Genomic DNA, 13,230 nt, shown 5'->3' with positions numbered 1-13,230 from the left:
TGAAAATTGATTAAGAATCTTCTCCCAGGGCTCATCTGATATATTTTTTCATTAGCTGTGTGTCTATTTATGAATGTGATTCTGCACAGTCAAACAGAGAGAAAGAAAGAGACATGTTCAGTACTCAGTAGCCGAAACAGGATGAGGTTAATTTGTGGCATTACATTTTTTCCACAATTTCTCCTATTATTACTATTATTATTATTATTCCTTGACAGGATTAGAAATGGATGAAGTTGCGTGTGTATTATCTGTGTGTGTGTGTGTGTGTGTGTGTGTGTGTGTGTGTGTGTGTGTGTGTGTGTGTGTGTGTGTGTGTGTGTGTGTGTGTGTGTGTGTGTGTGTGTGTGTGTGTGTGTGTGTGTGTGTGTGTGTGTGTGTGTGTCTGTCTGTGTGTGTACATACATACTGTAGATGTACGTGCGTTATATGCTTGAGAGAGAAAGAGAGGGCGATAGAGTGAGAGACGGAGAGAAGGAGAGAGACGGTACAGGGAGGGGTTGAGGGGCTGTGGGGGTTTAACAGTAGGGAGGCAGATGGGGCAGAGGGGCGGAGGTTCATGCAGCAGAGAGAGAGAAAAAGGGGGATTCGAAAACACAGAGTAATAGAGATAAATGTACAAATATTAGGGTGTCAAACAGAGGTGCAGTTTAGGATTCACAGACACAGAGAGAATGCAGGATTTATGTGTGTGTAGTTCACCCAACAAAATAAAACCAGCTCACATTCAGGCCCTTAGACATCAATAAATCAAAGCAAAAATGGTGGATAAATCCCACAATGCTTTGCTGGAATCTCCTGAGTGCTACTGATAGCAAAATAGATTAGACATATTAGATTGATGCTGTTCCTGAACCCTCCCTATACAGCATACAAAGTCAACTAGCAGTAAGCATGATGTTTTTTTTGCTAGAATAAAACTGAATAAGAATAAAGCATTGCCTGACGCTCACACTTTTTTGTGTTATCCTTTTAGACGTGTGTATGACTGTACTCGTGCTGTTTGCATTTCTGTCTAATAAAGTATTCAATCAATCAATCAAGCACATATTTATGTTTGCTCTAACAGAGTGGTGACAACTTCAATACATATGACTTACAAAATCAAAATCAATTCCTAAGAAATATTCAAATATGTATTTCCTGGAACCTAGGACAGTAACAGGGGGAATACCCAGCAACATAGTATGCTGCTTAGTAACAGAAGGAATGATGTCCTGATAATATCAAAGGGAAACGTTATCTTCTGTACATGCATTTTACTTGGTGTTTCATATTGCACAAATGTGACAAAGATGACAAATAACAGAATATTTAGGTATTGATATAGATAATAAAACAAAGAAACAGAAAGCAAGGCAGATTGATGTTAGATTTCCATTACGATGTGATATTGGGTACAATCAAGTTTAAGGAGTCTGAGGAGTGGCAATGATTAAAGGGAGTAACCCTCGAGAGAGAGCAGAAATTTGAAACTTGGTAATGTCATAACAAGGGAACATGTCCCTCTCTCAAGTTGCTGCCAAGTCAGCTTTTAGATGAGAAATGCAAGACGCCTGCAAGATCATAGGGGGACAATGGTAGCCTACATCACAACAAGTTTTTTGCAGCAATTCCCTGTGTAAGCTCCTAAATGTACACTTGTCTTACAGCAACAGGAGTTATAAGTTGCTGTAATGTTTTTCAGTTATTATACGCCTTCCTACGATCAGCTAGAAAAGATCAGTTACTTTGTTATCCCATATAGGAAACTTGCTTGTGGTCTATAGCACAAGATACATAGTCTACAGAACATATACAGTAACATGACAAATTGATCTGTCAACCACTTCTGGGTCAGTAGGGGACAACAGTGGCATTTATCCCCAAACAAACTGCGTCTAACATGACATTTCATTTATTTAACCTGTGAACGTTCACTGCCAGCCATATTTCAGAGAGAATAGGGCCATACTGTTGCTTTTAGTGACATTTAGTGATTGTCAAATGTTACAGAAATGTAAAAATTCTTGCAACTACACTTTTTATGCTTTCAATGAGGAAAGTGAACAATGTAGTTGGAGTGCTTTAAGCTACAGAAGGGCTGCAAAAGGTTAAATGAATGTAACCGGTTGGTTTCTCTTGTTATTGCCGCTGGTGTGAGTGCAGTGTAATTTATCCTTTGTCGCATGGTGGTATCACTCGCCATAAATAACAGATTTTCAACGAAGTATAAATGATCCTTAAGGGTAATGTGGTTTAACTAAGCTGCCAGAGGCCACTGACAGTCAACTCAATGATGGATGACAGGGAACAGCTTCTCAAATGACGGCTAATCACATCCCCCCATAGTGGGAGTGGGCCCTCACTAAGTTCACACACGCACACACGCACGCACACACACGCTCGCACACACACACACACACACACACACACACACACACACACACACACACACACACACACACACACACACACACACACACACACACACACACACACACACACACACACACACACACATATATATGCCTATAATGACAAATTCATAATAAGAATTAGAGATCCACGATATATATATATATACACAATATACTATATAAAAGGCAAAGTTAGTTGCTTGGTAACCAAAGTTGTTACCAACAAACATATAGACATTCTTGACAAGGCAGCTCAGCATGAATGTCATTACACATCACATTAATGCCTCATAAGGAAGTTTGAACAGAGCATCATTAGCTAATCGTTTTGTTATTGTGAAATGGACCGTTATATCCTGTCAGTTAAGTAACGTTTGAGGACATGAAAACAAGGAGAGCAACGATCCAGCAAACCTATGTGGAGTTTGACCTCCTTGAACCTTTAACCTCTGCGTCCACTCCAGCAGGGCTGACATAGTGGCAGAGAACAACACACTTTGTTTTAGTGGAAGTTAACATCTTTGACCTTCTAGGTGGCGTTATTTATTCGGCATTTGAGCCACGGAACATAGCCTGACTCTAGTCTCGCGTAGCCAGACAACTATTCCACAATCTCCGAATGCTATATAGAGTCTGGAACTACACCTCCCGAAATCCGATTGAGGAAACTGGCATTTCCGTTCACGAAAATATATTTCAAAATATCTTTACATTTTTTTTATTTTTTATTTCCATTTTGCTAAGCAGCAAGCTAAATATACTTAGATGATTTTGATTTATATTCGGATAAATTTGCGCGACTGTAAAGACGAAACAGAAGTGGGGAGGAGGCTTCACATCCGATTGTTAATCATGATCAGAGCTTCCGAGTCGAGAAAATTGTGGGAGGCAACAGTCTGGCCACGCGAAACTAGCCTGACTCAGACTCAAGAAGATTTTGTTATTGTTGGATAAGATTTTGTCCACAATTCCATGCTGTATTGATGTGGTACCATAGGAGAGATAACTGGCAGACTTGATCAAAATAACAATTATTCTACATTCTCTGTAGACTTTTTGTAACTCTTGAGAGAGTAAAATGAAACTTTGGTTTCATTTTGCACTCTCAAGAGTTAAAGATCTATAAGGATCAAATGGACATTTGGTTACCAACTCTCCATCATTTAGCTGGGGACCACCGGTGTAGGTGAATACACTTTGGACTTGAACATTGCATTAATTTGTACTACAGTAAAGTAGGCTACCAGAGGTACGTGTAACTGTAAATCCCCTCTGTAGCCTACTAGAGTAAAGGTATTACTCTGCAGTGATTTAAAGGTTCACTATCACGGTTGGCGACATTATCTCTATATCTTTGTTGTACAGCAGGGCTAATGTTAGCCGCCATAAAATTGAGCAGTCTACTGTAGGTTAATCATTAATGACCAAGTGATATAGTAAAGACATTATAACCCACAGAGTGTGCAAAATGGCCGCCAGGTGAATAGGGTCAATTGCACGTCGTTCAAAACCTCTAAATCTCCAAACCATCTCACTGGCTTCTTCATTGCTACAGTACATTACTATAGTAGTCTATAATAAAATATTTGTATGTGTTTTGGGTCTTTATTCCTGGTCAAGTATTGGGGCCAAAGTGTCAGCCACCGCCGCCACCGGTGCATGGAGAACTAAGAAATTAGTGCTGTCTGTCTAATTTAGGGCGTGGCATGGTGGTACAGACACCAAATCTGGAAACGGATGTCAAGTCGACTGATCCAGTTAATTTTCTATGGAGAGCATCTAATGCGACCACAGGATTTGGTGTGTCTGTGAAGATTAAGTTATCTGTCAGTCTTCCAGAAATATATTAGGCTGTTTCCAGAGCTTTAAATCGCTATTCACTACTTATTTCTCCAATTCATTGTTCACACATGGTAAGGAATCGGCCATTCAGTCTGAATTCCAGGCAATAAATATACAACATTTCAATTAATTTCCGTTGCTGATTCACTCTCTTCCTGTCTATGTGATGTTTTGAACAACATTTAAAACATCTATCTCTAAACCAACTCCCTGGCTTCTTCATTGCTACAGTACATTGCTCTATAATATTAACACAAGGCGTTGCTCTGAATCAGCTGGTTCAGCATTTGTACATGTTTTGGGTCTTTAATCCTTGTCAGATATTCTGCTAGTATCAGGCTCTCAGCCGCTGGTGCATGGAGAACTAAGAAAAGGTGTGCCATTGTTGTTGTTTTTTGTCTGTGTTTATTGAAAATAAATATGCCTAAAAAGAAACAAAAAAAAAAGAATTATCGCTGTCTGTTGGACTGAACTAATTTAGGGCGTGGCATGGTGGTGCAGCCACCAAATCCGGTGACGGATGTCAAGGCGACGGATCCAATTCATTTTCTATGGACAGCCTCCAATGTGACCGCCACATTTGGTGTGTCTGTAAGGATTAAGTTATCTGTCAGTCTTCCATAAATCTACTAGCCTATTTCCAGAACTTTAAATCACTATTCACTACTTATTTTTCATCATTCACTCATTGTTCACAAGAGGTGAACGAATTCAGTCTGAATATCAGGCAATAAATCTACAACACTTTAGAACAATTAATTTCTGTTGCTGATTCACTCTTTCCAGTCTCTGTCTTCCTTTCGCTTGCTCTTTCTTCTGTATCTCTTTCTCTGCTCCCCTCTCACCCCCCCCTCTCTTATTCTCTTCCTACTCCCTCCCTCCTCTCCCCCCCTCTCCCTCTCCCTCTCCCTCTCCCTCTCCCTCTCTCTCTCTCTCTCTCTCTCTCTCTCTCTCTCTCTCTCTCTCTCTCTTTCTTGTAATCGGTGCTGCCAGTCAGACATAGGGACTGACTGTGTTTCTGGGGACTGCATATAAGAGGAGCTTCCTCCCTGCACTCAGGGCAGAGCAGAGGGGACTTAACAGAGCATCTTTGTGTTCCATTCCACACACATAACAGTGGTCATATGACAACAAGGAGGTGGTGGAGGGGGAGGGTGGATGAGGAGGAGGAGGAGGAGGTCTTGCTCAGGACTACCACCGGAGAGAGAGGTGTTGTGTAGTGGCAGAAGACAGTCAGTGAAAGTAAGTGTAAATGTGTGTGTGCGTGTGTGTGTGTGTGTGTGTGTGTGTGTGTGTGTGTGTCTGCTTGTAATCAAGTTGTACGGCTGCCCATGCATGTCACCCCGGTTGTTCTATAGAGGCGTTCCAACAGAAGCCTCCCACCTGTCTCAAAGCAAAATACAAGCTACATGTAACATGCAAAGTGTGAAGAAGAGGGCAGAATTTAACTTCATGTCCAATTTACAATGTAAGCTTTTGGCAGACATTCTTGCAAGATCGGAGTAAATGGCATGATCCCTATAAACAGATGACAGGGTAAACGGCCACATAAGTAGATCCTATTCATATGGCGGTCCACTTGTGATTTGTATTTATGCGTGCCCTGGTGTGTGTTTGGGTCTGTGTGTGTGTGTGTGTGTGTGTGTGTGGGGGGGGGGTGTACCTTTGAATGTTACGATTCTTACATAAAAGGAACAACAGAAACAAAAAGCAAAGAGAAAAAAATGATTTATGGGACAGATCATGTCATTGCAAGATTTAAGCAATTTGGAATGCATGTGGCTGAAAGCTGAAGATCATAACAGTATGATAGCTTGTTCTGAGGCATCTGGGTCTAGTTTTCCCTGCTAAATTGATATTGAGTTATCACTATGTCAACTTTTGCTTTTGTTCTTGGTGGCCCATATACAGTGGTCCAGTACTGCTGCTCCCTTTTGTTGCAATGCACATCAAAGTACTTGTATAAATAATAGTACTGTGTATGTTGTAAAAAATATTATCCTGTAAGGTTATAATTCACATTCAGTGCATAGTAAAATCCTCAGTGTTTATTTATTCATTTGTACACTTTCCGAATTAAATTAACACATTTTTTACTGTGTACAGCATGGTTCTACCTGTCCAAATAATTGATAGTCTATTCCGATATGAGATGTGCCATTTCTTTATATGAGGGCACTTTTCAATTTAGTCTTATTCCACTGAAAATAGGCCTAATGAATAGCTATATATTTGCTCAAGAGGATTCCATCCGTCACTCACATTGGATGATGGTACAGTAGCTTCTGTCATCCATCCTTATACAGTATTTTACACACACTCACGTATATGCTGTTGACAAGTTGGCTACATTACAGCGATACTTTTTAAATTGACGGGGTTTGCAACACTGAAGGCGACGCTTAGTTGAGTTTCAAGTAATTCTACCCCTTGATTAGTGTCTGTGGGATGTCGAACTCACAGTTTCCTTCTGTTGCAGGAAACGTTTATCTTATCTGTCATGACCCAAATGAGTATAATGTTGGTGACACTATTTGAGTATTGATAAGAATGCTTATGACACTACTGAAATTGCATTGAACAGCCAAAAAGAATATGCTGACGGATATCAAAACTATAGTGTGCTCCCTGGAGCACAGATCTCCACCAGCCTGGGTTGTCTACCTAGGGCCTGCAAATTCTGGAAGCCAGTTATAGCCAACTGGAATGCAATCTGAAAAATCTGACTGATACGTCTTGGTCACATGACCCTGGAGATAATATGTAATCAGAATCAACTTTATTGTCACATCACTGGTTTACAGGTGTAAAGAAGTGTGTGAAATTTGTTTTTGCGTAAGCTCCATCATCATCAACAGTGATAATGTGTACCAATTTGCATGTGTTTGGACAACATCTGTAGGAATAGTATCAAAAACTGTATTTTGCAAAAAAACGCGAGGCACCATGAGGCAGATTTAAAACTTGGGGCAGAGGTTCTTCCTGGGCCTACTGGGAGCGTGCATGCAAAGCTTCGCCAATCGGTCCAACAGTGCCGGAGATTAGCTGTTCACAGACACACTGACACACGGATGGACGGATGGATATAGGGGTGAAAACATGTCTCCAGCTTTCGCCCGTCCGGCCTTCGGCTGTCCAGCCTGGCGGAGACAATAAAGAGCTGAAGAAATGAGCTAAAGCTGTGATTGGTAGTTGATGCGTGCAAACACTCAACTGTTGCAGAAACAAACATCCTTGTTTAACAGGCAACATGACAGACACGCAGACAAGCTGACAAGACGTGCAGACAGACAGACATTCATACACTAGAGCCATGACTGTTGGGGCCAATAGCAATCCTGCTCTTGGAGAGTCCTAGACAACAAATTACCAATGTTTTGAACGATATTTTGGCGAAAATGTGCAACATTTTCTAATCAATTAAAAAACCTTAACTTACAAGAAATCAAATAAATAAAAATGAACACAAATCACATATATATAAAAAGATAAGCACATAAACTGAACTTTATTTAATTTAACCAGTAACCACTATTCCAAATTTTTCAAAAAATAGCTGATCTACAAGCACACGTTGCAACTTGTGAGCTTGTAGATCTGCTATTTTTGACATGCACAAAAATAAGGACACCAGGTTGAAAGTGGTTGAAAATGCACGGACGCACACACGCGCGAGTGCGACTCTCTCAATCGACCACCTTGCACCATCTCATCCCTTCACATCAGACGGGATGCCCGTAGCTCTGCCCTATGCACAAACGTGCCATTGTCATCACTGGCTGGCCTTGTGACTCAGTGTGACCCGTTGCATTGGAGCAGGGGGAATGCAGCCATTGAGATGAGGAACACTTAACACAGACGCTTGCTTATCACAAAAAAGCATCGAGCATACTCAGACCTCACCCCCACCAGGCTCTCTTTTGGACAAATGAAGAAAGAAGAACACTGCCTAGCGTTGTTTTCCATAATGAATGACTGGTGTACTGAGGGACATAAACAGGCATCTATCTGCCAGGGACTTTCACATTCAGGGCTGAATATGATGAGAGGGTAACATGAAACGTTGAGCAAACAGTTGTGAGACCCATATTGCTATTTGTATGATTCACTTTACACTAAAATTATTTTAACGCGAGACAGCAAATTCGGCCCATTTACTGTATTACATTTTATGACATTGAATTTAGTTGGAACACTAAAGCCTGATTTGTAGTTTGTTGCTCACCGGTGTTGCGTTCCAGAAATAGAGTGTCTACATGCTCACAACACGTCGCATGTGAGCAGGTAGATCTCATATTTGCCGATATTTTCGGACCTCAATGCCATCATACAGCAAAGCGTAAAATAAGCACAAGTAATGCGTACAGTTGTTTTGTTTATCATCGATATTCACGAGCTAAGGATCGGTCAGACTGACGAGATCAGACAACTGTAATCAATGTCATGACATTCAATGACATTGCTTTGATATTTCAAGGAAACAATGATTAATTTCTCATTTTCATATTTAAAGTAGCGATTGGAAAATCTATGATACAACTGACTATAATTGCCTTTCATGAAATGTTCTTGTTTTGAAGAAAGGAATTATAATTGGTCAGAGAATTCAAAACAAGTTCAATAATGTTTTGCACAAAAATTCCCTCTGAGGTGAAACACATGAAAGAATCCCCTTAAATGACTTCAGGTCTTTCCACAAAATGTAATTGTGAAATTGACTGTGTTCAGGCCCAAGGCCCAAGAGGAGAAATATGCTGGGAATTCTTTGACGCAACTCTGGCGGCTCTCGGCTCAACAGGGAGAGAACTGAAGTGACCGTGGGTACATCCCAGGCGCTTTGATGATAACCATAATAATAAATTACTTCAATCTGATGATTGAATGCAGGGTCGCTGATAGGCTACAACAGCTCTAATTCATTTATCCCCATAGAATCAAATGAGATGGCGGTGCTTCACCTCATGTGACAAGAATCCTGGGTAATCCAGTGGATACAGTGTCAGCTGACACGTCATTGGTGAAGTGAAGGTGTTATCTGCAGGGTTCGATTTGCTGGGGGGGATGGGGGCAAAACCCATTCCTCTTGCCTCTGGTCATTCATTTTTTATGGCCGGTGGGGAGTTTTATCCCTGCTTCAGCACTGAAAGAAATACGTACATGCCTTTCCATTTGGGAAATGTAGTCTAGATTCTATCCCCGGCATCCCTATTTTGGGTAAATTTGTCCTAATGTTTTTTTTCTTCCAGTTTTTAAATTTAAAATAGTTGGGTTTAAGTGGTTAAGAAAATGCCACCCTCTGTTCTTTTTCTCTTTTTTTTACAAATAAAAACTTGTTATCTGACAACCTCCCAGAGTCGTGTGGGAGAGAGATCCCAGACACGCATCTCTGATAGACTCATCTATTTAGACGTGTCCTCAGTGTATAGATATGGTAAACTATTATGGTGTATATGGATATAGTAGTGTAACTGTCTGATAACATGTGCCCAGAGAGGCTCACTACTTCATTTTGTGGCTCTATTTTCGCAGCAATCCTCAAGGACAAGAGGTGACATTCAAAGGAGGCAGACTTTTGAATTGGGAATTGTAGGGAACCAGGTGATAGAAAGTGACGTAAGTGACGTCTTTCAGCAGGCGCAAAATCTTGCATAATGCAATGCCAAGCACTGACTGCTGAAGGCCACACTCAGACTGCGACCTACATCTTATATGTTTCTGACGTAGGATGGGGTGAGCTCGCAGCAATGACTCACTACATGGAAATAGGCCTAAAGCCTCATTTATGCTTCGTCTCACGACATTGTCGCTTGCCGAAGATAACTGATTTACAAGTGAAGAATGCAATGTTGTGCATCACGGTTGTTTTCGCATAAATTAGGCCTTAATCTAGGTGGGAACACTTGATTTATATTGATTCCTCTCGATAGTGCACAGTGACATTTACCAATTCCTTTCTTTCTTGCTTGCAACAATAACGAGCCACACGCAGAGCAATCTTCTGACTCGAATACTGTATATGGCCATTGCTGGAGAGTGACACTGATCTACTATGTGATTGCTGCTGGATGCTATAGAAGACCATTACAGAAGATGCGTTGTGAGCTTGTAGAAAGATCAGCTATTATCGATCGGATAATTAAGCTATTCGTACAACAAAGTATAAGCTTAAGTGGTTAGGTTACATGTGGGTTTATTGATTGAAGTACATAGAAAAGACAGATGGCTTGAGTCAAAATCCAAAGCTGAGGTGTTTATTTGCAAAAGATAAGTAAAACTGTCAAGAAGAAAAAATATATATGGGCATCCATCCATGAATCACTTATTTTCATAAAATGTTTGAAAAAGAAAAATCAAAAAAGTTTATAAACGTTTCTAAATTGTTTAAAAAATAGATTATCTACAATCTCACAACGCATCGTGAGCTTATACGTTTCCTATTTTCGGTAAAGCGATTTGGTGTAGAAGGAAAAAAGTAGGGGATCAAGTATAGACCCCTGGGGTACCCCAGTCAACCAAGTATATAGGGTTTAAGAGGTCAAAGTAGAAAGTGCTGTTAGTGATGTCAGTAATTACACTAATAATGCATTATTCTGTTAAGATGCTTGTCATGTATTATTACTTTAGCCTTCAAAACTGTTAATCAAGGAAACACCTATTAGCAGTTGACACTTACAGTAAAATACACTTTAGATTAGAGTGTACACTTATTCTTACTGAGCATTCTCCCAACCAACTGTAGACTACAGAGAGCATTTATCTCATTTGCACATAAACTATTGGTGGAAGGTTCTGGGACCTGCAATCAGCTCCATTCATATTTTTCGACAGTAATAGGTTTAAAACAAAATGGGCTTAATCATTAAGCCCTTATATTGTGATATGACAAGATATGACATTAAACCTTAATGTCATATCTTGTCATATCACAATATAGCCAAGATTTTATAATAGCCATGAGGTTAAAGTGCATATTGTCATCTTACATTTGCCATTTAAAAAAAAATCGGCTTTAATGAAGTTAAAACCACATTCACTTTTGGGTTGGTCTTTTCAAGGCACCAAAATGATTTGCACTGGTTGCAATTATTTGCAATGGTCTTAGCAGAACTATCCAGTTCTAATATTTAGTCATGAATGTAATGACATCTAGATGTCTTTACTAGTTCTGATGTCATGATCTCATGTCTCATGTCATGTATTTTAGAAAAAGCCTCCTGGACAGGTGTTGAAAACTAGAACTCGTGCTTTATACACTTTAAGCAACGCATCTGGTTCGTCCAAAGTGATTGTGATGTCCATAGGGGTTTCCCCCTACTCATTCTGGTCAAACCTATGGGAAAAATAATTACCAGAATAAAATCTGCAAGGACTTGTGGAGTGATTACCAGCTGGAGGAAAGATACATCACAAAAGTTGCAAATTAGAATTGTTCCTTTAAGCCACTAGCAATACAGAGCGATACAGTTTGTATTTCTTAGTTGGAGCATAAATGTGCTGCTTAGCAATTAGTCAAAACTTTGCTAACTGCTTGGAATTAAATTGGTTGCATGGCAACATTTGCTTAAATTCAATTTTATTCAGAACGCAGACGCATTTGGGGACTTTTAGGGACTCCAGTGTCTACAAAAGCATAATTATTTAAGATAGAGAGGTCTTGTCAGGACAAGTGAGAGAAATTTTCAAGCCTGCCAGTCAGTTTTATACTTGCGGTTAAGGAAAATGGCCAACAACCCTTCTTTTACATTCCCTTGTCTTACCTCCCCCTTTCTTATCTGTACTCATTGCTAGTATTCTCAGTAACAATCCAATAGCATAATGTGAGAATGAGCTTTCATGGGCAGTTAAATCGCTGTGTCACCCTTACACATCATCATATAGTGTGTTCCATGGTCCTTAGCTTAGTACCACTAAAATTGAAACCTTGTGTCTTCAATGCAGTTTTTTATGATCTTTAAAACAGAACATTCCAGTATCTAGTAGTTGATCACACGATATTTGCCTTTTTATTTAACCCATTAAACCCGGAAAAGTGTCATTTTAGATTTTTTTACTTTGGCTATTCAAAAATTGCAGATATACAAGCTCATAGCACGTCACGTGCCGTGCTACGAGCTTGTAGATCTAAAATATTTTTTTAATCGTGAAAACATTCTTGAATATATATATATTTTCAAATTGAACATTTCTTACTCAAATCTTTATGGGGCTCCCTGAAACAAAATATATTTTGGGGTCCTTGACATGAAAAGGTTTGAGCACCACTGAATTATAGCAACATAAGTTTATCAGAAAACTGTTATTATTTAGAAGACATTTTGTAGAATCAACCTGTCCTTTTCCTGTGATCCATGTACACTTTCAGTTGCAGTTACTTGTCCCATCTGTACCCAAATATAGAGTGCATTACAGTACTTTGACTTTCATATAGTAATCACATTGTTGCAACAATATGTCACATCTCTAAAATAATATATATATTTCACTTTGGAAAATAACAACTTTATCTTTTCTTTTTCTTTTTACAGAAAGTGTGCAGTTGGAAAACCCTTGCTATTGCAGCTGACAAGGGCCAACAGTGTAAGTATAACTTAATAATGATATTATTTTATTTCTTCCAAAAACAGCTTTTGAGGAATTTCTGCTTTTTTGATAGCACTTTGGAAATAACAAGGAGATGTTGTGACACAGGACTTGGGTCAACTCATGTTGTTGAGAAAATGTTAATGCTTGTTAATGTTAATGCTTATGCGGAACACACATTAACAGGCCGAATCTATAAATGCACCATAAAATGGAACATTTAAATAATAATAATGAACGTACAACTTGAAGCCAAATCAGTAATATCTCTCTAGCAAACGTTCTGAAACAGAATTTTTACACTAAGGGCACGGTCACACCAAACTATGGCTGCCGGCTGATAAACTCTAGTTTAGGTTGTGCGCAGCCGACAGTTTTTTGCAGCCAGCGCATTCTAAAAGACGGAGTA

The 13,230-nt window shown here is 39.6% G+C and overlaps 1 protein-coding gene across 2 annotated transcripts in view; it reads left to right on the top strand.

Annotated features, from left to right (window-relative positions):
- Positions 1-13,230, top strand: part of gnaz (guanine nucleotide binding protein (G protein), alpha z polypeptide) — a 45,510-nt gene that overhangs the window by 1,220 nt on the left and 31,060 nt on the right. The window contains exons 1-2 of one of the 2 annotated variants that reach the window (XM_080420497.1): positions 5,402-5,483; positions 12,767-12,818. The gene's annotated coding sequence lies outside the window, so the exon portion shown is untranslated. Of the gene's footprint in view, positions 1-5,401; positions 5,484-12,766; positions 12,819-13,230 lie in introns of those variants that run through there. The other variant, XM_080420496.1, reaches the window with a different exon arrangement.

This window comes from Gymnoscopelus braueri (genome assembly GCF_963280865.1).
Source record: "Gymnoscopelus braueri genome assembly, chromosome: 22".
NCBI classification, from domain to species: Eukaryota; Metazoa; Chordata; class Actinopteri; order Myctophiformes; family Myctophidae; genus Gymnoscopelus; species Gymnoscopelus braueri.
This window is presented reverse-complemented; position numbering and strand designations above follow the sequence as displayed.